The sequence below is a fragment of the Camelus dromedarius genome, chromosome 30, assembly GCF_036321535.1.
Source record: "Camelus dromedarius isolate mCamDro1 chromosome 30, mCamDro1.pat, whole genome shotgun sequence".
Lineage (NCBI taxonomy): Eukaryota > Metazoa > Chordata > Mammalia > Artiodactyla > Camelidae > Camelus > Camelus dromedarius.
The window spans coordinates 24,419,396-24,445,913 of record NC_087465.1 but is presented as its reverse complement, the minus strand read 5'-3'; the positions used below and the strand labels follow the sequence as shown (position 1 = coordinate 24,445,913).

General features: G+C 37.1%; 1 pseudogene; it reads right to left on the bottom strand.

Annotated features, from left to right (window-relative positions):
* Positions 1-20,577: 20,577 nt before the first annotated feature.
* On the bottom strand, positions 20,578-21,167 carry LOC105087536 (TLE family member 5-like; annotated as a pseudogene).
* Positions 21,168-26,518: the final 5,351 nt, after the last annotated feature.

The window sequence follows — 26,518 nt, the reverse complement described above, 5'->3', positions numbered from 1 at the left end:
CTAAAATTTATGTAGAATCACAAAAGGTCCAGAATTGCCAAAACAATACTGAAGAAAAAGAACAAAGTTGGAGGTATAACCCTCCTGGATTTCAGAAAATAGTACAAAGCTACAGTAATAAAAAATAGCATGGTCCTGGTACAAAAACAGATATATGGATCAATGGAACAGAATAGAGAGTCCAGAAATAAACCCACATAATAACCAAAAACTTCCCCAACTTGGGAAAGGAAACAGACACAAGTCCAGAATGTGCAGAGAGTTCCACACAGGATCAACCCAAAGAGGAACACGCCAAGGCACATAGAAATCAAATTGACAAATAATGGAGAAAATATTAAAATTAGCAAGAGAAAAGCAACAAATGACATACAAGGGAACTCCCATAAGGTTATCAGCTGATTTTTCAGCAGAAACTACAAGCCAGAAGGGAGTGGCACAATATATTTAATATGATCAAACGGAAAACTTACAACCAAGAATACTCTATGCAACAAGGCTCTCATTCTGATTTGATGGAGAAATCAAGAGCTTCACAATAAACAAAAGCTAAAAGAATTCACCACCACCAAATCAGCTTTACAACAAATGTTAAAGGACCTTCTTTAGTCATCAAACTACGAATAAAGAACAAAAAAAAAGAAAGAGAAAAAAAAAAAAAAAAGACCTACAAAAGATTACTTTGGCAGTTCGGGGTCATTTATGGTCCCATATGAATTTTGGAATTGTTTGTTCTGGTTCTGTGAAAAACGTCATGAGTATTTTGACAGGAGTTGCATTGGATCTGTAGATTGCTTTGGGTAGTATGGCCATTTTGATAATGTTAATTTTTTCCAATCCAAGAGCACAAGATATCTTTCCATTTTTTGGTAACACCTTCAATTTTTCCCCATCAGTGTTTTACATTTTTCAGAGTATAGGTAACCAACCTCCTTGGTTAGTTTATTTGTAGGTACTTTGTTGGTTTTGATGCAATGGAAATGTTTATGCCAATTAAAAAATTCTGGTTTTTGAAGTGAAGAGAAAAAAAGTGAATGAGGGGCTGCAAATGGCAAAATATCCTTCTTTCTTATGTGTGAGTTGTATTCCATTACATATACATGCTGCATCTTCTTTATCCATTCATCAGTTTATGTGCATTTAGGATGCTTCCATATCTTGGCAATTATAAAGAATATTGCTGTTAATAGGATGTATGTATCTTTTTGAATTGTTACTTTGTGGTTGGCTTTATCCCTTTCATAACTGTGTAAGTTTAAAAAGCTAAAGCTCTAAATGTTTTTTAGAAACAATGAACAGTATATATATACAAATTTTTAAAATGTGTAGTACATTATGTATATTTATTTACATGCAATATATTGTATATGTGCTGTCAAATTGTAACAGTTCTACCTAGTAAAACTGAAAAATTAAAAAAATTAGATAAAATTTATAAAAAATTGTTATATGTAAATAGGCTTCATATAAACCTCTTTTGCTTAATTATATTGTGGGATAGATATTGTCAATTGAAATAAATGCACTACCTAAAAGTTGAGAGCTATGTTTTATTCAGTAGACATTTCTGAGGACTCAAACTCCCACAAGGCTGGCATGACAGCCTCTCAGATCACTCTGAAGGACTGCTCTGAAGAGGTAGGGGAGGAACTAGTATATATAGGAGTTTTACAACAAAGGCTAGGTAGTCAGAACATTAAAAGATTACTATTAGCTAAAGAAAACCAGACATCTCAAGTTAAAGAATTTAGTGCTTTTCTATGTATGGGATGAAGCAAGTGTCTGGGCACATTGAAATAATTGAAATCATTTCTTTGACAAACACCTAGCCACCTAGGGCCAGTAACCTGTCCTTTTCCATTCTGAGTCCCCTCAGTCTGCAGAGGCTGGGTTGCCTGCTTGTCTGCATCCTGAGTTGGCTGATGACTTGATGATCACAGCATTCTTTGTTTATTGATATGGCTTGCAGTAGGTTTTGTTCACAATATGTTTCAATGGGGAATGCTTCCTCTGCTTGGTACAATAAGACTGGACACATAAATCTGCCCCTCAGGAAATAGTAATTAAACATACTAAGTGACACCAATAGGGTTACATCAGCCATACAATATAAAGTAAAACTAAAAACTAATATTCATGGGCTAATAAAAATAATAATAGAGATTTGCTCTGGGTTTAGTTTGTAAACACGAGAAAGACGGCTTTTTATTAAATGTCTTATGCAAGCCTTTGAAGACATAATAAATTAAACCCTAAAGTTTTAAAACAAATTCTTTATTTAGAAATCTCACTGATATAAAAAATCAAATCACAAAAGATGAAGTTGGACCTAGGTGACAGACCAATTCTTTGGGAAACTAAAAGCAACTGTCTTTGCCAGTTTAACCCTACTCAAATGAGGTTATTCATGAGAAAAAAATACATATATATATTGAAATCAAGCAAGATTCCAAAAGCTGCCAAATTTATGCAGCTGAAATCATGCTATAATCCCTCACAGTATCTCTATTTTATGTATTTCATAAATGTTATATAGTGTTGAATCCACATTTTTAGCCTGGGATTCAAGGCTGACTCTGACCTTGCACCTGCCTATTCATTTAGCTTTGTTCTCAACAACTCTCCCTTCTCTCTCCCCTTGTGCTTACAGACTAGCCATATGCACACACAGAACTTGTATTTTCTCTAAAGTATCATGTACTTTCTGATTGGGATGCCTAGGTATTTGTCCTTCTGCCAGAAATAATATTTTTTTTCTTTTTCTATAACCTCAGTAAGTCTGATACATCTTACAATTTCATCTCAAGTGTAATCTCTGGGTAGGCTTTACTCACTTCTTTCTGTCAACTAAAAATTGGCACTTGCCATCTTCCTCTACAAGGATTGGATCACATTGGCACTTGCCATCTAGCTCTGCTTGGATTAAATCATGAGCTACTGCAGCCAATGACCACCAACACTCCCTGAAAGGAGTTCAGGGTGGAGGTCAGGAATAGAATGCTCTTTGCTCTGGGAAAACTTGTGGAATAGGCCTTTAGATAGATAGATATCTTCAGAAGATGTTACAAGCCCAAATTCTTGCTTCTCATATCTAGAAAAGTATTGATATAATTCATGATGACATCTGCTCCTTATTACTAGGGGCAAGCTTCTGCCTGAACACGTGCTTGACTGCATGTACCCCTCTTTGCTAAAATAACATACAATACTGAGATCCCCCCTTCCTCTTCTGAGCAGTTCCGCAGAGGTATCTGAGATGCTATCTCCCGGGCTATAGTCCTCATTTTGCCCCAAATAAAATTTAACCCACAACTTTAACATTGAGTAATTTTATTTCAGTCAACATTTTCTTTTTCCTGTCAAGGTTATCTGTGATTCTGAACATCTGTGGCAGATGTCCATATGCATTCGCAACTTATCATAATACTGCCCATCAGACCAACTTACAAACACCAGGATCTAACCCCCTTTGCCAGAAGGCTCTCTCACAGGTTCCCTCTCTGCTTATTCATAGAGCAGGTGGACAATCCTGGGAAATTAATGGCCTGGCCCTATTCCTTTGAGGTGAGTGTTCCACATTGCTTCCTTGATTTCCCCAGCAGGTGTTAACCCAGTGGCTCACAGTGATAACTTGCTTTTTATTGTATCCTTTATGTCAGCTGACTTCCCTTGCTTGTTCATTTCTCCACTTCCCTTCCAGTTTCTTCAAGCTTCCTTTACCTGCCAAAGAAGTTATTTTCACCAAATCCTTGTGTTAGGTCTGTTTCTTGGGGAAACAAAACCAGGACAGCATCTCATAGCAACCATCACAGTGTATTATAATTATTTGTTGGGTTTTGACCTCAATTAGAATGCCCCAAGAGCTGGAATTGAAATCTGTATTCTCCACTTTTAGCAGAAAGTATGCATCTGGTAAGTGTGCAGTAAAAATTCACCAAATCAGTAAACAGTGCTGAATAGATACCTGCTGAGCTGAAGTAGAAAACAAGATTTCTTAATTCAGGAAGGAAAAAGACAAATATATCTCACATGGCTTGGTTTGGGGGATAATTTTCAGTTTCTTGTAGAGTTTCTGTAATGTAATTCTTTTAGTAGAGATTTGTAGAATTTTTTTTCCAATCCTGACTTTGTTTATTCCTTTGCTCTGATGATTCATAACTTACAATTTAACAGCTCTCAGTGTTTGGGACTTCTCTTCACAATGAACAAATATGATTAATGTCAAAAAGTTCTTTTTCTGTAACTTACAGCATAGCCATTACTTCAGGGTTGTGAATTCTACACTTTCTTTTAATTCTGGGAAATCATACATCTTTTCTTCATTTTAATTTTGGTTATAGACACCTAAATCTATTTAGAAAAAAATTCATAGAGGGGAAAATTTTTTTTTTTTTGCTTATGGTAAAATTTTTGACATTTATTCTTTCTAGATGTTACTAGTCAGTGAACACTGCAATTAAATTCATTGCCAGAGCTTCTTTAAAAAAAAAGGAAAAATTAAACTAAAATTTAAAAAAATGAAAATACTATCCTCAGTTGTTGACCACTGGAGCAGAAATGTTTTTAAAATACTTGCTTTTCTCTGGTGATAAGCTTCAAATTGCATCCTGTAGGCACTAAAACTACCTATATTGGAACAGGTAAGACTGTCTGATTCTTTCCGTGTATAAACACTCAGCTTCCTTTTCTTTGATACCCTGTTTTTTCTTTTTTTTATTTTCCCAAAAGTTTGTAAATACACACACACAGTGTGTATATATATGTGTGTATGTGTATATATATAACGTATATGTGTATATGTATTTTTGAAACTTCCAAAGAAAAAATACCTCTTTCATATTCCTAAGTCTACTTTAGATTTTGCAAATGCTTGGAAGTATTCAATTCAATTCTTTCCCCACTCCTTCAGCAAAAGAATAAACATTGTGGTTCCATTGATACAGGACATGACCATGTGCCTTGTATTGGGATGTCAGTGAATGTGATCTACCCCACACTCAATCAGAGGCTTTTTTGGGCTCCATGATTTGGCTTGCACAGCCCCTTTCACTGCTTCCTCTGTTGTGAGAAGTGAGAAATGGTATGTTTTTGAGGGCTACTATCACTTTGACCTGTGCTCCAGAATAGGAAACAAAGGAAGCCAACCTAAAAATGACCTTCCACTTGACCCACACACAGCCCATGACCTTCCACAGCCCATCCTGTAAATGAGGCATTAATTATGTTTAGCCACTGAACTATTTGGGGGGGTTTATTATGCAGCATTATGTCAACTGAACAAAAACTACACAACCTACAAGTTGAGAGATATGTTTTATTTGGGGAGCTTTCTGAGGACCTTGAAAAAGGAAGGAAATAACAATAAAAACTCAGTGTCTCTCAGACAGCCCAAGAGGTAGGGGAGGAGCCAGGATATATGAGTTTTTTGTAATAAAGACCAGGTAGTTTGGAACATCAAAAGATTACTATTAATTAAAGAAAACCAGATAGTTCAAGTTAAGGAACTTACCACTTTCTCATATATGGGAAGATGCAAAAGTCTGGGCTCATTGAAATCATTCCTTTGACACCCATCTAGCTATCTAGGGCCAGTATCTTTTTCTTTTCCACTCTTGAGTCCTATTGAGGGGTAGCTGTAGAGCCTGAGGACTTGGCAGGAACAGTCTGCTTTCCTCCATGCTGAGCTCCCCTTGACTCACTATTGGGGAAGGTGTGGGCTATAGTGGCTGATGGCCCAGCATTCTTTGTTTATTGATATGGCAGGCAGTGTTTTACATTCACAACTATCACCTCAAAGCTGACAAATGCAGCCAGTTCTATCCAAATAAGTAAGATAGTTAACATTTTGATACGCAAAAGATGGTTTAATATTTAGCAACTTCATTATCTATATTCACTATGAATATTAGAATTCAAATCTTGATCTCATAAAACATTAACAAAAAAGAATTAAGTGCTTTGAAAAATGCCTGATTATCACTGTTTTCATTTTGTTTTTTCTTCCTTTTTCAAGGCTGAGCTAATCTATTTGTCCATTTATACATTCTAACACCTCCAAGTGGAGCCAGATAATTCTCAACAAATTATCAAAGTTTAAAAAACCATTACCTCTGTGTTCTCACCAGAATGCTTATGATGCACTCATATTATATAGGCTATACATTGTAGAAGGGAGCAGAAATGGTCACCTTTCCTTTCTTTTTTTTCCTTTTTAAACAGAATTCTTCCTTGGTCTCTCCATCTTGGAGGCAAAGTTTGGGAAGTCTCCTGGGGCACCAAGTTTGTGTTTGGCTCTGGAGTGCTCAGAATGATGGTATGTTCACTGGTTCCTAGGACATGCTCCCCACTAGATGGAACCTGGTGGCCTTTCTCTCCTGGCCTGTCAGGCTGGTGTGCAAGAACTACAGAGTTAGGCAGCCTTGCACCCCGGTGGATGGGTGGGTGGGAGTCCCCTGTCCTTTTATTCACAGTATTTGCAATGTGACTGACATGTTGTAGATTATTTGTAAGGATTTGATTAAATTTAACTGCAACGTATTCTACTCTGGTTAGCCACTAGGGATTGGGAAAACACCCTAGCAGAACAGCTTGACTATGGGACTTCAGATGTGCTTTCTTTTTCAACCTTTGAAAAATTTTATTCAGGCTTTTATTCATACATAAACAAATACATATTATCAACCTGGCTGGGTATCTGTGTTTCAATCTCCCCAGAAGTTTATAGTCCAGGTAAAGAGAAAATGTAAATATGAACCAGAGAGAAAGCTAAAGGATAATCTGTTACCTGTCATTGAAGAAGATGTGTTTTGTTTCCTTTCGATGCTAAGAGTAGGAATTAATATCATGACAATCATGCTCATTATTGAGGAAGAGGAAATTTCAAAGCTTAGTTTGATTCTGCTGAAGTTAATTGTATTGATAATTTTTCTTGATCATTTATCACCATTTTAACTTCTAGCAATGGTTAAAACTAAAAACAACATCTTGAAAAAAAAAGGATATGAAAATGTTCTATTGGATACATAGCACATTTTGCAAAGAAATTGGATTTTTTAATAAATGCCTGCAGTGCTTATTTCTCATGTAAGGACTTAACACTTTCCTTGTTTCAGGCCTTATTTACAGCTGGCTTGATCAGGGAAGGAATCTTTGTATAGCTTATTAATCAAGATCAAAATTCACATTTTTTTTGCTAGTAAATGGCCTTCAACTTGAATTCTAACATTCCTGAGGCTGTTAATTTTTAAGAGAAAAGTCCTTGTGAAATTTATTCCATTACAAAGATCTGCTGGCTAAAGCTACCCACTGTTTTATTATCATTGTTGTTGTTGTTGTTATTGCAGTATAATTGACATATAACATTATATTAGTTTCAAGTGTATAATTTAATGATTTGATATTTGTATATATTACAAAATGATCACCACAAGAAATCTAGTTACTGTGAATGAAAAATACTGCAAGGCATATCAGTAAACAAAGAATACTGAAGCCATTAAGTCATCAGCCACCTCCCACAGTGAGCTCAGGGTGCAGATTAGCTTTGAGCCTGGCCTCTGCAGCCACCCACAATGGTGCACTCTGAGGGGACTCAGAATAAGAAAGGACAGGACACTGGACCTAGATAGCTAGGTGCTTGTCAAAGGAATGATTTCAATAAGCCCAAATATCTCCTCTTTCCCATATATAGAAAAGTGCTAAATTCTTTAACTTGAAATGTTCAGTTTCCTTTAACAGTAATCTTTAATGTTTTTAATTCCTGGTCTTTGATGTAAAACTCATGTCCTGGCTCCTCCCCTACCTCTTTGGAAGTCCCTCAGAGCAATCTGAGAGGCTGTCATCCTGGGCTCGAGTCCTCAGAAATGTCCACCAAATAAGACATAACTCTCAACTTTTGGCTGTGCATTTATTTCAGTTGACATTACATCTGCTAACTGTCTGTTTTTATAAATATGGCTTTATTGTAACATGGCTGTGCTCATTTATGTATTGCCTATAACAAAAGCAATAACAAACCTAAATTTATTTCCATATGGCCCTTTGTAGAAAAATGTATGTACTCCTGCTCTATTAGCTATATCATGATCAATGACAGACTATGATATTGTTTTGCATTATTATCTGCAAGACTTTTTTTCATTACTACTTGAAATTGAGTTAAGCATTACTCAATTCTTGCTAGGCAGTGGAGGTGAAATAATGTATTACATTTGAAAGCTCCTTTTGTCAGGAGATTTAAAGGACTTTTGTCATGTTGTTTATTCATTCCTTCAGCAAGCCTGAAAATATGAGGTCTTTTTATTTCCACTTTTTGGAGATCTTAATGGGGAATGTGTGGTTATGTATTAAAAAAAAGTTAGGTATGTTGGGTAGCAGAAGAATCAGAGAAATGTTCAAATGATACAGAGTCTTTTATATTATCTTTTAAAGATTTTACATGTCCCCTTTAAAGGCTCTGTAAATGTGGATAAACATGGAGAAAACAGAAAGTAAGAAAACAGATTTTTTTTGAAATATCCTACAAGTCATCCTTTTACTCTTCCAAAATAGTCTTTACATACATGGTCTGAATTTAGTGAGTTTCTGGAATATCTATTGATACCTACTATCTTTGCATTAAAGCATGTGTTATCTCTACAGGGAAAATTAGTAACATTTGCCTAGATCATTTATGTTACTCAGCCTGAAAAGAGAGTAAGAAAGGCGGATGGTCAAGGTGGTGAGGTAAGAGGACACTGAGCTCATCTTCTGCCACAAGCACATCAAAAATACTTCTACATGTGGAGCAACTCTTGTTGAGAATAAACTGGAGGTTGGCAGGAAAGCTTTTCTCAACCAAGGTTAAAGAAAGACACAGAGTTAGATGGGAAGGGAGGAGAAATGTCCACCAGCAGATAAGTGAATAAATCTCTCTCTCTCTCTATCTATCTATCTGTCTAGATATACACACTATGGAATATTACTAAGCCATATTAAAGAGTGGAATTTTGCTATTTGCAGCAACATGGAGGGACCTGGAGGTTATTGTGCTTACTGAACAAATCAGATAGAGTAAGACAATACTCTATTTTATCACTTAAATGTAGAATCTAGAAAATAAACCAAATGAGTAAACATAACAATACAGAAAAAAAAAAAAAACCCTCTGACATAGGGAATAAGCTAGTGGTTACCAGTGGCAAGAGTGATGAAGTGAGGGGCAAGATGGGGGTAGGGAATTAAGAGGTACAAACTAAAACAACAACAACAACAATAACAACAAAATAATACAAATGAAACTATATATAAAACAGAAGCAGACTCACAGACATAGAATACAGACTTGTGGTTGCCAGGGGGGAGAGGGGTTGGAAGGGATAAACTGGGAGTTTGAGATTTGCAGATACTGACTGGTATATTAAAAATAGATAAACAAGTTCATACTGCACAGCACAGGGAACAATATTCAATATCTTGTGGTAGCTCAGAGTGAAAAAGAATTTGAAAATGAATATATATATATTCATGTATGACTGAAGAACTGTGCTGTACACTAGAAATTGACACGATGTTGTAAACTGACTATAACTCAGTGTAAAAAAAAGAGGTACAAACTATTCTGTATAAAATACTTAAGATACTAAGATATATTTTACAGCACAAGGAATATAGCCAACATTTTATAATAACTTTAAATGGAGTATAATCTATATACATATTGAATCACTATGTTGTACACCTGAAATGAATATGATATTTTAAATCAACTGTAATTTTTTTTAAAAAAGAGAGTAAGAGAGAGTTTTGACTTGCTCTTTGCTCATGTTCTTGTACTTATGAGACACTGTCGTGATTACTTGACAAATATGCAGTGAAACCCATCTGTTGTTTTTGAGCTGTCACAGCTGGAATTCCTTAGCTTCTGTACCAAACTTTCTATATGGATATGATTTTTAATTTCCTATTCTGTCTGTATTTATGCAAATTACAGTGTTATTTATAAACAAGTAAGTAACCATTTCTAAGACCACATCTGCACTACTGTCTAATTATTAGACACCTGCAAAGTCAGCTCGCTCTGAATGGAAGGCCATAGAGTGCTTGAATCAGACCATAGTTGGAGATAAATTTCAATCACTTGTGTGCTATTGATCTCAGTCTTAGTTTGAGACATTTACTTATGATTGATCTTAGACATGTCCTCTATTTCAAAACATTTTTAGATCTACCAAATATAGTGATCTGATGGGATAAGAGCTTAACAAAAATACAAATTTTAATTCTGGATCCCCAAGTCATTACCAACTATATGACCTTGTGACTATGTGATGTAACTTCTCAGTTCTTTTTCTTTCATCTGTGAAGTAGAGATTGTAGCACCTATCTTGCAGGAATTTTCTGAACTTTAAATGAGAAAATGTATGTAAGCACCGTGTACACTGCCTGACATAAATGCAATAATTATTTGTTCTCTTTCTCTGTATTTTATTTGTCTTACCCTTCTAAAGCATAAACACCCTTTCCTCCAGCACACCAAAACTACCAGGGAATGAGCTGAGGCATTTGGAGACAGAAGGAAGTTGCCTGACAAAGTTCTGAAAAGCTATGCCTAGGACCACTAAAATTTATTATTCAAACTCATAATTGCTTTTTACTGGGAGGAGGGGAACAATGTAGATCAAAAGGAAAAGAAACAAACTGGAGGTAGCAATTATATTATTTCAATATTTGAATTCCTTGCAGGTAAGAGAGAGGAGTGTAAATAAATTATTTTTTAATTTAATTTTTTTTTTTACTTTTACGGGGGCAATTACATTTATTTATTTATTTTTAGAGGAGGTACTGGGGATTGAACCCAGGACCTTGTGCATGCTAAGCATGCACTCTACCACCTGAGCTGTACACTCCCCCCTAAATAAATAATTTTTGAAATCATTTGTGCAACAACTATAAAGCCGTATGGTAGTCTACCACATCTCTAAAGATTTTCTCAGACATTTAAGCACAACCTTGTATATTGATTTTAGTCATCTCTAGCATTAATATTTCTGCCAACCAAACAAGTTCATGGACATACTGATAATGGGAAATTGGATTAAAGTAAGTTTATGATACATTAAAGGTTATCACAGTTCAGTGCACATAGTTTTTAATGAGATTGATTTTATTTTATTCATCTTCTGTATTTACTCCTTGAGCTAGTCAATTATGGTAAAATCATTACTGCTTCTTTTTCTAACCCCCCTATTGATCATTCCTTTGTCAGTTTTACCTTCTACATTTATTATTTGTTTTAATATCAATACTGTCAATACTGACCTCTATTTATTAGAAGCAACATTTATGGACTTGAAGGCAAAAAAGCTGGGTTTTTCATATTTTCTTTGTCATCAGTTAGTCATAATGCTGGAAAGATCCCTCATATTCTCCAAGCCTTCAAGTCCTTCCTTTGCTGGGTTCACAGGATTGTGGATTAGTTGGAAAAATACTGGACCAAAAATCAGGAGACTTGAAATCTAGCTTTGCGTTGAACTTAAACAATTGAATTAACCCTATTAGGCTTCATTTAGTTCCCTCATTTTTAAACTTTCATGCAAGTTATTTTCTGCAGCTACTGGTGCCACAAGCATTCTTAACAACTGAGCATTTGATGTTTGAGTGATTCATGGGAAACAGGCAGAATGTCCTGAGAGGTAAAGTCAGTTTCCTTTGTATAAAGGGTTGAATTCATTTGCTCTGACAATTCTGGGCATTTCAGCAACAAAATAATTCATTGTAATGACAAAATAAGAAAGCAAGAATAATCAAGCCACACTCTGAAATGAGAATTATGTGCAGGGAACAATAATTGAATGTCTAAGGAGTTACAAATAAATTTAATAAAATTCTGAGATATAATTGATCTGCACCATTGTACAAACTTATGATGTATGGCATAATGATTTGATTCATACACATCATGAAATGATTACCACAGTAAGTTTAGTAAACTTTCATCATCTGGTATAGATACAAAATTAAAGAATTAATGTTTTTTCTTTATGATGAGAACTCTTAGGGTTTAGCCTCTCACAACATTTATATATAACATACAGCTTAATTATATTTATCATGTTGTACATTATATCCCTAACACTTATGTATCTTGTAATAATTGGGAGTTTTACCTTTTGACTACCTTTATCCAGTTTCTTCCCCCTGCCCCTCACCTCTGGTAACCATAAATGCAATCTCTTTTTCTATGAGTTTGTTGAGTTTTGAAATGTAAGTGACCCACAACACTATATTAGTTCCTGGTACACAATATAGTGATTTAATATTTCTATACATTTCAAATAATCTAGTTACCCTCTGTCACCATACAAAAATGTGACATAATTATTGTCTATATTTCCCACAGTATACATCTCATACCCATGACTCATTTCTTTTGTAACTGGAAGATTATACCTTTTAATCTCTCCCATCTATTTCTCTCCTTCACCCTCTCCCCTCTGGCTATCACCTGTTTCTTTTCTGCAACTAGGACTCTTTTTCTATTTTATTATGTTTGTTTATTTGTTTTGGTTTTTAGATTCCACATATATGAAATCTTTATCTGACTTATTTCACTTAGCATAATACCTTTTAGATCTATCCGTGTTGTTACAAATGGCAAGATTTCATCCATTTTATGACTGAATAATATCCCATTGTAGATATATACCACATCTTCTTTATTCATTTATCTATTGATTGGCACTTAGGTTGCTTCCATATCCTGGCTATTGAAATAATGCTGCAATGAACATAGGGGTTTGTATATCTTTTTGATAGTGTTTTGGTTTTCTTTGGATAAATACCCAGGAGCTGGATCATACGATAGTTCTATTTTTAATTTTTTGAGGGCTCTCTACTGTTTTCCATAGTGGCTGCACCAACTTGCATTCCCATTGCATGGAGTTCATGAACATTCTCTTTTCTCCATATTCTTGCCAACATTTGTTATTTGTTGCCTTTTTTATAGTAACCATTCTCGCAGTTGTGAGGTGATATCCTCATGTGGTTTTGATTTGCATTTCCCTGATTAATAACATTGAGCATGTTTCCATGTGCCTGTTGGCCACCTGTATGCCTTCTTGGAAAAATGTCTATACAGGTCTTCTGCCCATTTTTTATTGGGTTGTTTGCTTTTTGTTGTTTTTTGTTTTTGTTTGTTTGCTTTTTGACTGATGTCAAAGATTATACTGCCTATGTTTTCTTCTAGCAGCTTTATGGTTTCAGGGTTTACATTCAAGTAATTAATCCATTTTTAGTTTATTTTTGTATGTGGTATGTTGGAAAGTAGTCCATTTTCCATGTAGCTGTCCAGTCTTCCCAACATCACTTCTTGAAGAGTCTGTCTTTTCCTCATTGTATATTCTTGCCTAATTTATCAGAGGTTAATTGCCCCATGTAAGTGTGAGTTAGCCAGGCCCTGAGGTCTTTGTCTGCAGAGCCTAAGGTTCTTGGAACTTGTGTCAGCCTGCTGGTAGTCAGGGCTGAGTCCTGAATACTGGCTGTGGGACCCAGGGCAGGTCCTAGGTCTAGTGCTGGCTCACTGGTGGGTGAGGCCAGGTCTTGGGCCCTCAGGTGGTTGGGACCATGTCATGATGTGGGGCTCAGGTGTCCTAAGGCAGCCCATCTGATCCTGGGTAAGGCTGTGTCCCTGCACAGTTAGCTGCTTGGCTTGGGGTGTCAAAGACTAGTGCTGACTAGCTGGAGAATGGGCCAGGTCTCTGTGCTAATAAGCTAGAAGGAAGATTCCAAAATGGTGCTCACCAGTACCAGCATCAGTGTCCCTAGGGTGAGTCCTGGCCTCTCCTGGAAACTCTTTAAGACCAGCAAGCAGATCTGACCCAGGCTCCTTTCAAATTGCTGCTCCTGTCCTAGGTCTCAGAGCATGTGAGATTTTGTGTGTGCCCTTTAAGAGTGGAGTCCATTTCCTACAGCCCTCTGACTCTCCTGAAAGTAAGCCTCACTGGCCTTCAAGCCAAATGTTCTGGGAGCTAGTCTTCCTGGTATGAGATCCCTGGGATAGGGAGACTGATGTGGGTCTTGGATCACTTGCTCCTTGGGGAGAACCTCTGCATTTATAATTATCCTCCTATTTGTGGGTTACTCACCCAGGCATATAGGTCTTGACTATACCTAGCCTCCATCCCTCCTACCCATTTCAATATGGTTCCTTCTTTATATATTTAGTTGTAGATCTTTTCTGCTAGTTTTCTGGTCATCCTCATTGATAACTGGCACATAAGTAATTGTAATTTTGGTATGCCAGTGGGAGAAGGTGAGCTCAGGGCCTTTCTACTTTATCATCTTGGCCACTCCCCTCTTATATCCTTTCATAAAGTTCTTGTCCTCCTTCCTAAGAGAGTAGTAAACCCCTCAGCTGGTGAGGCTATGGGATTGTGTTTGCATTGAGTTTTGGGCTTTCTTCTCCTGCCATATTTTTTCATTGATCCATTTTCCTCCTTCAGCCACAATGACCATTTGCCATGCCAGTCTATGCTACAAGGCTTGTTCTCACATACTGAATTTCTAAATATCCATTGTAGAGGAATTTTTGCTTTCTCTCCCTGCAATTGCTCAGTGGTTAGAATTTTTTCTAGATTGGTATATTTTGCTCAGATTAGCTTTTCTGAATTTAATATAGTCAGTTTATAATGTTGTATCAATTTTTGCCACACAGCATAATGTTTCAGTTATACATGTACATACATATATTCCTTTTCATATTCTTTCTTATTATAGGTTACTACAAGATATTGAATATAGTTCCCTGTGCTATACAATAGAAACCTGTTGTTTATCTATTTTATGTATAGTAGTTACTGTCTTCAAATCTTGAGTTCCCAATTTATCCCTTCCCATCCTCTTTACCCACTGGTATTCATAAGTTTGTTTTCTATGTCTGTGAGTCTATTTCTGTTTTGTAAATAAGTTCATCTCTCTCTCTCTCTCTCTTTTAGATTTCACATATAAGTGATATCATATGGGATTTTTCTTTCACTTTCTGGCTTACTTCTCTTAGAATGGCAATCTCCAGATCCATCCATGTTGCAGCAAATAACATTATTTTATTCTTTTTTGTGGCTGAGTAGTATTCCATTATATAAATACACCACAACTTCTTTATCCAGTTGTTTGTTGATGGACATTTAGATTGTTTCAATGTCTTGGCTATTGTAAATAATGCTACTATGAATATTAGGGTACATGTATCTTTTGGAATTAGAGTTTCCTCGGATATATGCCCAGGAGTGGGATTGCTGGTTCATATGGTAAGTCTATTTTTAGCCTTTTGAGGACTTCCATCCTGTTTTCCATAATGGCTGCACCAAAATACATTCTGAAAAACAGTGTAGAAGGGCCCCCTTTTCCCCACACAGATTTTAATTAAAAATTGATTTCAAAATGACTCACTAGGTGTGTTTTTTGGTATAGAATTACATTTCTGATCATTCTAGCTGACATTCTCTGTCTACCTTGGGTATCTGTACCAATTCACAGCAGGGTTCAGAGTGAACATCATCATACCCTCAATTTGGTCGCAAGATAAATTGTAGGTCAAAATTTACCTGCATTTACTCCTCCACTGGTAGAGTAAAGACCCCATGCTCATTCATAGGAGATTTCCCATTACTGTATCTGCCTAAGGCTTTTAAATTTACTCCTATATTTGCTATTATATAGGTAAAATTTAGCTTTTATAAATGCTGGACAGTCAGTTTTACTTTGTGAACAGTTGATTAAGTCTACATCCTCAACCACCTCCCATACTGATCTTCATATTCTGCATCCCTATACACCTGCCAACTTATGCCTGTAACAATGCACCTAATCATCCAAGGGCCAGACAACCAGAGACATCCTCTGTGCCCCGGAGTCCACTGAAATGATCCAAACTAGCCTGCTTACCCTGTCTTGCTCATTCCTTCCCACAGAAACCACAATAAAGTCTCTTGCACACAGTTCCTCTCTGTCCTTCTGCTTCTTGACCAACCCCCTAGTGGCTCTGGATGGCATACTGTGTTCTTCTCCAGAGAACTGTGAGTATAACAAAGCTGCAAAACATTTTCCAATTTCTCTGTCTTGATCAGCATCTGGCCTCATCATACCTCATCCAAGGGAATATGCTTAAAACAGTATGTTATTTTTGTTTCAAGTTTTCCTCAAAGGTTATACTTCTTATCAGTAGCTCCAGTAAATATTGAGAAAGAGAAGAAAAAGGAAATGCTATAGTAGCAAGCTAATTTGCCATTTTTTTAAACAGGTCTTCAGATCTTCTAAGGTAAACATCTGAAATAACTGAATATAAATACAATACATACACGAGATTACTTTTGAGTTCACTGAACATTTTTCAAGTGGTTTGTTGTTACTGGATTATTTCTACCACTTGAAGATTCATTCTTTTTGACATTATTCAAATTCCCTAAATTTATTCACTACCAACTACTCTTTTGAAAAACCACATCAAGGTACAAAATATCTAAATCTTTCATAAATTTCAGAGAGACATTTTTAGTTTCAGTTACTTTGAAGTCATCCAAAGTTCCCAACTTGGGAGACTGTGGGTGTATCTTGTAACTCATTTCAGTTGGATGGTAAGTTCATTCCATCCCTGGTGTTTGTTTTGTTTAGTCTTTCTGGGGACCCAATTATTTTCTCTAGTGTGTTATAATCTGAAGTAGAATTGAGCATATTTTTCTATAAATATACTCATATGCACTATCCTCTATCCTCTAAACCCACGAGTGAAACAAAATTGGGTAAACTAAAAAGAAGAAAAAAAAAAGGAGGTACTAGAATTTTGGAAGAAAATATTTCTAATTGTTGCAGAATATTTTTAATTGTGATAATGCCACCTGACTTTACACTTCCAAATACATAAAAATAGCAATTAGTCTTGAGCTGTCACTACACAAATATTCAAAATAAAATTAAAAATGGAAGGATATTCCCTAATTAATTTACCTCAATCTTTATCCTCTCCTCTTAGTCTCCCCTCAAGTGATTTGACTCTATTCTCCATCTTTCTGCACTTACGAGTCTAGCAACTGCTATATAATTTTTAAAAACAAGTTTATGAGGATCAAATTGTATCACTAAATTTACTACTAATGAAGATTTCTGGGTACAATTTAAAAAAAACTTCCCTCAGAGAAAACACCCTACTCTGAAATCCTATCTGTAATAAAATCCATATTTTAGAGCTACTGTAAATAACTCACTTTTAAAGGTATTTCAGACAAATCTTGTCACTAGCTTTATGAGCACCTAATGGGCCATTCATCAATAATTAATCTTAAAAAAGCTTCCTAGGTGATGAATTCAAATGGAAAGTTTCTCCCTAATTAGTGCACTGTAGAAACAGTTATTTCCATCTGTTATTGTATATTCTTGAAGATGTATGAAAGGATACTGATGAAAGTCTGTTAGATGGCTAAACAATACCAAATGGTGGTAATTGGACTACATTTTATAAGCTTAGATTCATTCAATAAATTCTTTCCTGTGCATACAAAATGAGATTCATTTCCAAAGCTCATGTAGATACTACACAGCTCATCCTCAACAATTTTGTTTTTAATAGTGGGCCATGCCCACAAGTGCAAAAAAGACCATTTATTAATCAACACATTTAATGATTGGCTTTTAAACTTTCTTTTCATGTTACAGGCCAACCAGTGGACAAATGAATCTTGTGATGCACCTGTTGGGTCCATGGTTGGGGATGCAATCTGGGACAAGTTTCCCAAGAGGTCGCTTGCTCATCATCTCTGTACATCATCTCTGACTCTCCATCACTTCATCATCTCTGTACATCATCTCTGACTCCCCATCACTGTTTCCATCTCCTGCCTTCCTGAAGGCCGGTCTTCTTTGTTTCACATTTCAAACTCCTGTGTTTGCATGTCCAAGGTCCAGTCACACACGTAGGTCAACTCCTATGAGTTTGGATCTGACTGATCCAGTTTTATTAGGTGTTCACCCTTTGACCAAACCATCATTTATAAGGAGATGCAGTCACAGAGTGCCAATGTAACTGCTGAGCTGGTAACCCTGGTGATTAGGGGATAATTCCCAGAGAAGGAGGTGCAAAGTAAACTGAGTAGACCCACAATGAAGTATCCATTTCTCATTTTCCAGTGCTTTGCCTATAGTGATAACTTTCAGGTGAAGAACCAGGTCATAGCTCTAAAGTAGATATTGCATATGATGTATTATTATTCATAATAATCAGTTCTTTTTTTGCAGAGCTGGTCTCTATTGTCAGGAAGCAGCCTATCCACTTCCTGGTTGTACAAAGTACCAATTAGTATGCACCATCTGATATTGGCCAACTCTTTCCAAAACCAGTTCCTATGGAATGGATAATGTTGAACTCTCTCTAGCTTGCTCCTGGGACAAGTATTTGCCTTAAAACTTGAAAACTGCAGGGAAGAAAGTAGCTAGGTTTTACCTGTCTGGATTGTATCTTTTGATATATTTAAATATTGGGAGGAAAATCATGTGTTTCCATGCTTGAGGAAAAATTCTGCTGCACTAATTCTCTTTATCTAGATATCTTTATATGCTGTATAGCCAAATAGATATAGTGGTTATGTTATAAAATTTTTATGTACAGAGGAGGAATTTATTTTTATTTTTCAGAGAATTTTGGAGTGGGTCAACAAGCATAGATCAAGGTGTCATTTTTTTTTTTCCAGAATAGATTGACAAAAGGTGCCTCACATTACTCTGTGAACCCCATCTCAAGGCTTTGGGAAGACTGTAATGGACCCAGTAGCAGAGTCATTTTAATTCTTATTTAAAATACAAAGGGCCTCACAGTTTATTTTTTACATTTTCAGTACCGCACATCCTGTTGCAGGTGACCATAGCTGCTCAAGAGCTTGGCCTTTCATCAAGAAGACATGGGCTGGAGTCTTGGCGCCATCTCTTTCCATATGTGCGGTGTTGACCAATAGGGTTTTTTGAACCTCAGTTTCCACATCTATAAAAATGTAAAATGCCAACTATGTGAATTGTATTAATATTTATAAATGTTTTACTACCAGATCTGGGATCAAATTAACATTCAACAGGAATAGCTGGCATTTGCTGAGTGCCTATGAGAGGCCAGACCCCATTCTATGTACTTCACACACTTACATAATCCTCAAAACAATTCTGTGAAGAAGCTACTACTTTTACCCTGGTTCATCAGTTTAAGATATTGAGGCACAGAGAAGTTCAGAATCTTATCCAAGGTCACCGGGCTAGTAGTGACAAACTTGAACCCAGGGAGACTGGCTAATATCTGTGCCCTTAACACCATGTTGTCCTGAATTCTCAATGAGTGTTATTATTATTATTTTTTAACCTTCTCACATCTTTATTTGAAAGGCACAGCTAAGCCCACCCTCAATACAGCATTTATACTTCTCTCCGTAGAGATCAAACGACTAAACACAACAAAAGCTGACAGTCTAAAAGGCTATATACAGACACAGGTGTGGGTGTTGCTTTTTTTTTTTTTTTTAAACATTTTTTTATTTTTCTTTTTCATTTTCTTTTTTTTAATATCCCTTTTCTTTTTTTTTAACATTTTTTATTGATTTATAATCATTTTACAATGTTGTGTCAAATTCCAGTGTTCAGCACAATTTTTCAGTCATTCATCGACATATACACACTCATTGTCACATTTTTTTCTCTGTGAGTTATCATAACATTTTGTGTATATTTTTCCTGTGCTATACAGTGTAATCTTGTTTATCTATTCTACAATTTTGAAATCCCAGTCTATCCCTTCCCACCCTCCACCCCCCTGGTAACCACAAGTCTGTATTCTGTCTGTGAGTCTATTTCTGTCCTGTATTTATGCTTTGTTTTTGTTTGTTTTTGTCTTAAAAGACAAGCTAGTATACTGGAAAAGGGGGGAAAACATAAAATAAAAACCAAGACAACTTGAATACCCTCATCTTTATTCGGGAAGGAGATAAAGGGAATTCTGGGTCTCCAGCCCCACCCTGCTCCCCAAGCTAGGCGCGTTTTGTCCCGGCCCCTCTTTCTTTCGTGGGCGAGGGGAGAGGACCAGGTGGGCGTGGGGACCAACAGAGGGTGAATGGGCCGGAAGGGGGACGCAGGACACCCAGGGCAGCGGGAAGAGGCGGCTGGCGTTGTGTTTGCATGCAGTGCCAGGGTGGGAGGCCGGATGTGCAGCCTGTCAGTTACACATGTGTGAATCGGGGAGGTGTGGGGTAGCGGGGTTGGACCTCATGAGGTTTTGCTCCCTTCTGACCTGGCCTCCCACTTGCGCCTCCAGGCCTCAGCTTGCCTCATCTGTGGTATGAGCAGGTATGCATCCATTCCGGCTGCAGGGGAGAAGGAGGGAGGCCAGGAGTCGGGGTGTAGGAGGAAAGCCAGGGGGCGGCACACGTGTAGGGTGAGGGCCCCAGCAGGCGGCTACCATAAACATCACAAGCATTTGGCCAGCCCCAAGCTATACTGTGTCTTGCACTGAAAGTCCCTCTCTCCGTGCCTATGTCCCCCTGCCCACCCCCACCTCCCCACCCTCACTGCCCACTAATCGGACTTCTCGCCGTCATCCTCCTGGTGGGTGTCACCTTCGTGCTCGTTCTTGTCTTCGGAGAGGTGGGCCTGGGAGCCCAGCGCCGACAGCGAGAGGAGGCCGGTGCCCGCGCGGACCGCCAGCAGCGAAGGGGGCTGCAGCCCCACAGGCAGTAGGGTCAGGGGCAGGGCCAGAGCCTGCAGCTGGGACAACTGGTGGGGTTGGAGCTGCTGTCGGATGATGGAGTTCAGCTCAGGAGCAGTGACCTGCTTAGCTCTCTCGATGGCTCCCAAGACCTGCTGCTGGTGCTCTTGGGAAAGGTAGGGCAGGACCTGGGCACATATCCAATTCAGCCTCTTGACGATTACAGCCTGCTTGTGCATCTCAATGTTCAAGCCATAGGACATGTCGTAGCACATCACATAATGACGCTGCACCTCCGCTTCTCGCTGGCCAGCTTGTCACGTACCAGTTTCAGACTATGGTACTGAGCCAGCATCAGCTGAAACTCATCCTTGATGCGGTCACAGGAGTCCGAGGGGGTGAATTTGAGTTGCTGGGGAAGGTGCAATGAGCCCGAGTGCCTGCTTTGTCGAAACATCATGTCAGTCGCGGCAGGGGGTTCGGGCTGCTCGGGGCGCCGGCGGCCGCGCCTTTGTCCCGGCGCCGATTGGCAGCTCCCGGGGCCGCCGCCTCCCGCGCCCGGCCTCGCCCGCTTCCTGCGCCCCCTCCCGCACGCCCGGCCCCCAGTGAGTGTTATTGTTATTGTTGCTGTAGCTACTAACAAAATTAGAGCATGAGGTAACACACACTCACACTAAAGCATGATTAACTAACTTGGGAAACAGTACTTTTCCAAAAGGGCGATCAACTTTGATTTATCCAAAAAAAGGCATTTTATTTTATTAGCGTGTATATAAAGATATCTAATATGGACATAGGTTGTATCTTCTAGTCCTCATTATGCTTCTGAAATATCCAAAAATCTTAGAACTTTCAGAACTGTATTTAGTTGCTCAAAGTGCCAAAGGTGGCTGTCCTCCCTAATTGCCTCTTGCACTTTAATTACATTTAATTTCTGTCCTTCATCAACACTTATAATCCCTCGATGAGATATATCTTAACCACATGCTATATCGAAATATAGGTAGCTAATTGGTTAGCCCACTAGGATAGATTACCTGATAGACTCCCAAAGAAATGACATTTTGAAAAAAAGAGCTCATTAACATAAACGAGGTTCTAATCTCAGCCACTGTATTAAAGTTAAGAGATGAGTTTCAATCAGTGTAGGGATTGGGGTTAGGAGAATTTGTGCTGGAGTGGGGAGCTGAAATCACATTCTGGAGTTTTATCCTGTTTATAATTCTTAGACTATGAGGTAGCCTCTGGACTATGAAAATTCCTTAAACATTATTTTGAGTACTTTTCATTTGACCAGTTGATGAGATGCAGTTGGCCTATCTCATTGAGTTTATGTTTCCAAGTTAGCTCTTTTCAGTAAGAATTCACATTATTGACATATGTTAGAAGGATGGGGTAGGGCATATGAGCCATCACTGGACTCCCAGTTCATGTCAGTTTACAGGAAATATGGATTCTGAATAATAACATAATCTTGCAGGAGCTTGATTAAATCAGAGCACATTATGTTAAAGGTATTCAGTTTTGGTAACTGTGTGTAAATCTAGTACTTAAAAAAAACTTTACCTTCTCAGCATTGTAGTGTGCAATATACACAAGTATGGGCTTAAATACAGATATGCTTTTAGGAATTGATGAAAATCAATTTAGCTAATTGAACCTAAGGGTCATGTTCATCAATATTTATACTTTCTGAGACAGAGACTGTAGGCATTGATATTAAATCAATTTTTAAAAATGAGAAAAGTGGAGCTTAGAGATATTAAGTCATTTCTGCTGGGCATCAGCTGATCTTTGATTTAATCAGGAATTGAACTCAAATCTTTGGACAATAAAAGTGGGGCTCTTTTCAGAATGTCTTCTCACAAATCCAGGCATGTGGCAGTTGCTCAAACTATGTATGCTTTAACTCACCACTCCATGTATGTTCCTATGTTTATTTCTTGCCACATCCTCTCTGCCTCTGTCCTACAAGAGCACCAAACCATTTGTAATTCAAAACACATGTCATCATTTTTCTCTTCACTAAGCTTTTGCTCACAAAAGATCTCCCTGCTTAGAGAGAATGCCTTCCTGTCAGGCCTGACCTTCTACTTTCTCCTCTTCCTTTTGGGCTCAGTGGATCCATCTTTTAAGGTCAATTCAGTTACCACCTCCTTCTTGCACTACCATATTAGTATATTATATAACATCCACCAAAAAAAAGGAAATTATAAAAAGATGAAATAAAAATAAATAGAAATAGATTTGTTTTCTATTTCCTTCCCAGAACACACAAGGTTGTCCCATGTACCCCACTTAGGAGACCTCTGGTCGAGAGCAGTGGTTCTCAAGGAAGACCAGGAGTTTTTGTAAAAATGCATATTCCCAGGCTCCCATTCAGGCACTGACAATTAAATGGTGCCAGGAATCTGTAATTTTTAGATAAATCTCCACTGATTCTTATGCAAAGTTTTCAAAGACCACATTTTCAGAAACACTGCTCTAGAGAAAAGAAAGTGTTTGAAACCACTACCTACAAAAATACCAGGATTATGAAAATTATCTCAAGATTCCTCTCTCAGCAAGACTTTTCTTGTAGTAAAAAAACTAAGTTATCTGTTGCTGTGTAACAAGCCATGCCAAAATTTAGTGTCTTAACATGTAATCCATCTTATTTGCTCATGATTTTGTAGGTCCAACTGAACTGGATTCAGTTATCCTGCATATCATTGCAGCTGTGGCCAGCTGGGAAGTGGTCTAGAAACCTTCAGCTGGGATGTTTTATCTGTGCTCCATGTGTCTCATTTCCCAGTAGGATAGCCTGGACTTAGTTAGGCCATGGTAGTTCCAAGGTAGCAAGAAAGAACAAGATGTAGTGCACAAGAACTTCTCAAATCTCTGTTTGCATCATATTTGCCAGTGTTCCGCTGGCCAAAGGAAGTCACATGTCTAAGCTCAGCATCACTGTGGAAGTGCATTACATCAGAGCATGGATATTGGGAGGTGTCTTTTATTGAAAGAATTGCTATAGAAACATGCCACAATAAGGATTTGTTTTTATAAAGCCCACTAACAATATTTTGTTGACAGAATGACAATCAAATTCTTATGAAATTAAAATCTAACCTATAGCAATGACTGATAATACTTTGAAACAAATGGTTTTAAGGTACAACTAAGGAGCATGGATAGTATGCTGCTAGTTGCCTCTGTTTCAAATGGACAATAAATGGAAATTTAAAAAATTATGACCTGGGCCAGGAAACTCTTCTGTTTTAAAGTTTGTTTATGGATTAGAAAAGATGTACAAGTTAATCACCCACACTTCAGAGTCTCAACAACAGCTCTCAGGTTTTCACAGAGAATGGCAGAGCCCCATATACCTGGGTCAGATAATAACAAACATCAAAAGCCAAAGAAGTTGTTCATGGCACTCTGTGTGCAGCTGTCTAAGCTACGTACCTGGTAGAGAATTGATAAGGGGAGATGAGAGTCTCTGTTGTCATATGATTTAGACTTTTAAGTATATTTGGGTTGACAGTATACTTTTTTAGGGATCAAGGAAATAAATGCTTTGTATCCATCAGTTACAAATGTCTTAGAAATTAAAAAAAAAAAAAACTACCAGGTAAAATCAAGAAGTAAAGCATAAGGGGAATATGGAATAACATAACATAGGGAAAATAACATAACATAGGGAGTAAACATAAATGGAATATAGAATAACAGCATACAGAAAATTTAAGTCATATTAGCCGATGTAGGAAGCCCACATTCATTCCACCATTGTGCTGCTGCTTCTTTTCCACAAGAAATCTTACAAGGGCTGAGCACGAAATCCAAAACACATTTTCAAAAGTCAAGAATATGAGAATATTATGAACAACTATATGGAAACAATATTTATACAATGGAATACTATTCAGTCATAAAAATGACAACATAACACCATTTGCAGCAACATGGATGTCCCTGGAGAATGTCATTCTAAGTGAAGTAAGCCAGAAAGAGAAAGAAAAATACCATATGAGATTGCTCATATGTGGAATCTAAAAAAAAAAAAAGAAAGAAAGGAAGAAAAGAAAAAGACAAATGAACATAAATACAAAACAGAAACAGACTCATAGACATAGAATACAAACTTGTTATTGCCAGTGGGGAGAGGAGTGAGAAAGGACAGACTGGGAGTTTGAAATTTGTAGATACTGACAGGTACATATAGAATAGATAAACAAGATTACACTGTGTAGCACAGGGAAATGTGTACAAGATCTTGTGGTAGCTCACAGTGAAAAAGTATGCAACAATGAATATATGTATGTTTATGTATAACTGAAAAGTTGTGCTCTACACTGGAAACTGACACAATGTTGTAAACTGATTATAACTCAATAAAATAAAATTTAAAAAAAAGTCAAGGTTAACTTGGATATTGATGGTAGAACAAATTAGAAGGATTCTGGTTTCCTGAAACCTTGAGTTCTCCAATATCAGCTTTGAATTGTTTGTTTTAAGAATGTTGCATGGGGAAAAATTAAACTTGTATCTTATTTTGGGGCCTCTGTAATAGCTACTGAACTTGACTTCTAAGTAATAAAGATTAAACTTTGAGAACAAAACTTCTGTCATTTTGTTTAATTCTTCATTTTCATCCTTGTTCTTATATACTGTTCTTTACATTTTAGATGTTAAGTATTTTCTTAAAATATTTGTGAATTTTTAAAGTTTATTTCTATTTTTGTCAAAGTCACACATGTACATAGATTTACATGTCAAATAATACTGCAAGGTTTATCATAAAAACAGCCTCCAACTTCTCACTTACTTGATCCCAACTCCATTCCCCATTTTCCAAAGGCAAACCCTTCTTGCTTGTCTTGGGATTTTATCTCCGTGTTACTACATACTATGTTTACAGTGCTGTGTCTTGATTTTTCAGTTTTAGATTTAGATAAATATTGACTACCAGCTTTAAAATAAGAGGATTTACTTCTTTTATTGTATTTTTTTAATTGCAGTACAGTTACAATATGTCAATTTCTGGTGTACAGCACAATGTCCCAATCATGCATATTCATACAGATATTCACTTCCATATTCCTTTTCATTAATGGTTATTACAAGATATTGAATATAGTTCCCTGTGCTATACAGAAGAAATTTGTTTCTTTAATCTATTTTTATATATAGTGGCTAACATTTGCAAATCTCAGTCTCCCAAATTTATCTCTTCCCACCCATTTTCCCCAGTAACCATAAGGTTGTTTACTATGTCTGTAAGCCTGTTTCTGTTTTGTAGATGAATTCATAGTGTCTTTTTCTTTTTCTTTTTTTTTTTAGATTCCACGTGAATGATATCATATGGTATTTTTCTTTCTCTTTCTGGCTTACTTCATTTAGAATGACTATCTCTGGGTCCATCTATGTTGCTGCAAATGACATTATTTTATTCTTTTTTATGACTGAGTAGTATTCCATTGTATAGATATACCACAGCTTCTTTATCCGGTCATCTGTCAATGGACATTTAGGTTGCTTCCATGTCTTGGCTATTGTAAATAGTGCTGCTAGGAACATCAGGGTGCATGTATCTTTTCAAATTAGAGTTCCCTCCAGATATATGCCCAGAAGTGGGATTGCTGGATCATATGGCAAGTCTATTTTTAGTTTTTTGAGGAATCTCCATACTGTTTTCCTTAATGGTTCCACCAAACTACATTCCCACCAGCAGTGTAAGAGGGTTCCATTTTCTCCATAACCTCTCCATCGTTTATCATTCATGGACTTTTGAATGATACATTATGACTGGTGTGAGTGGTGAGACACACA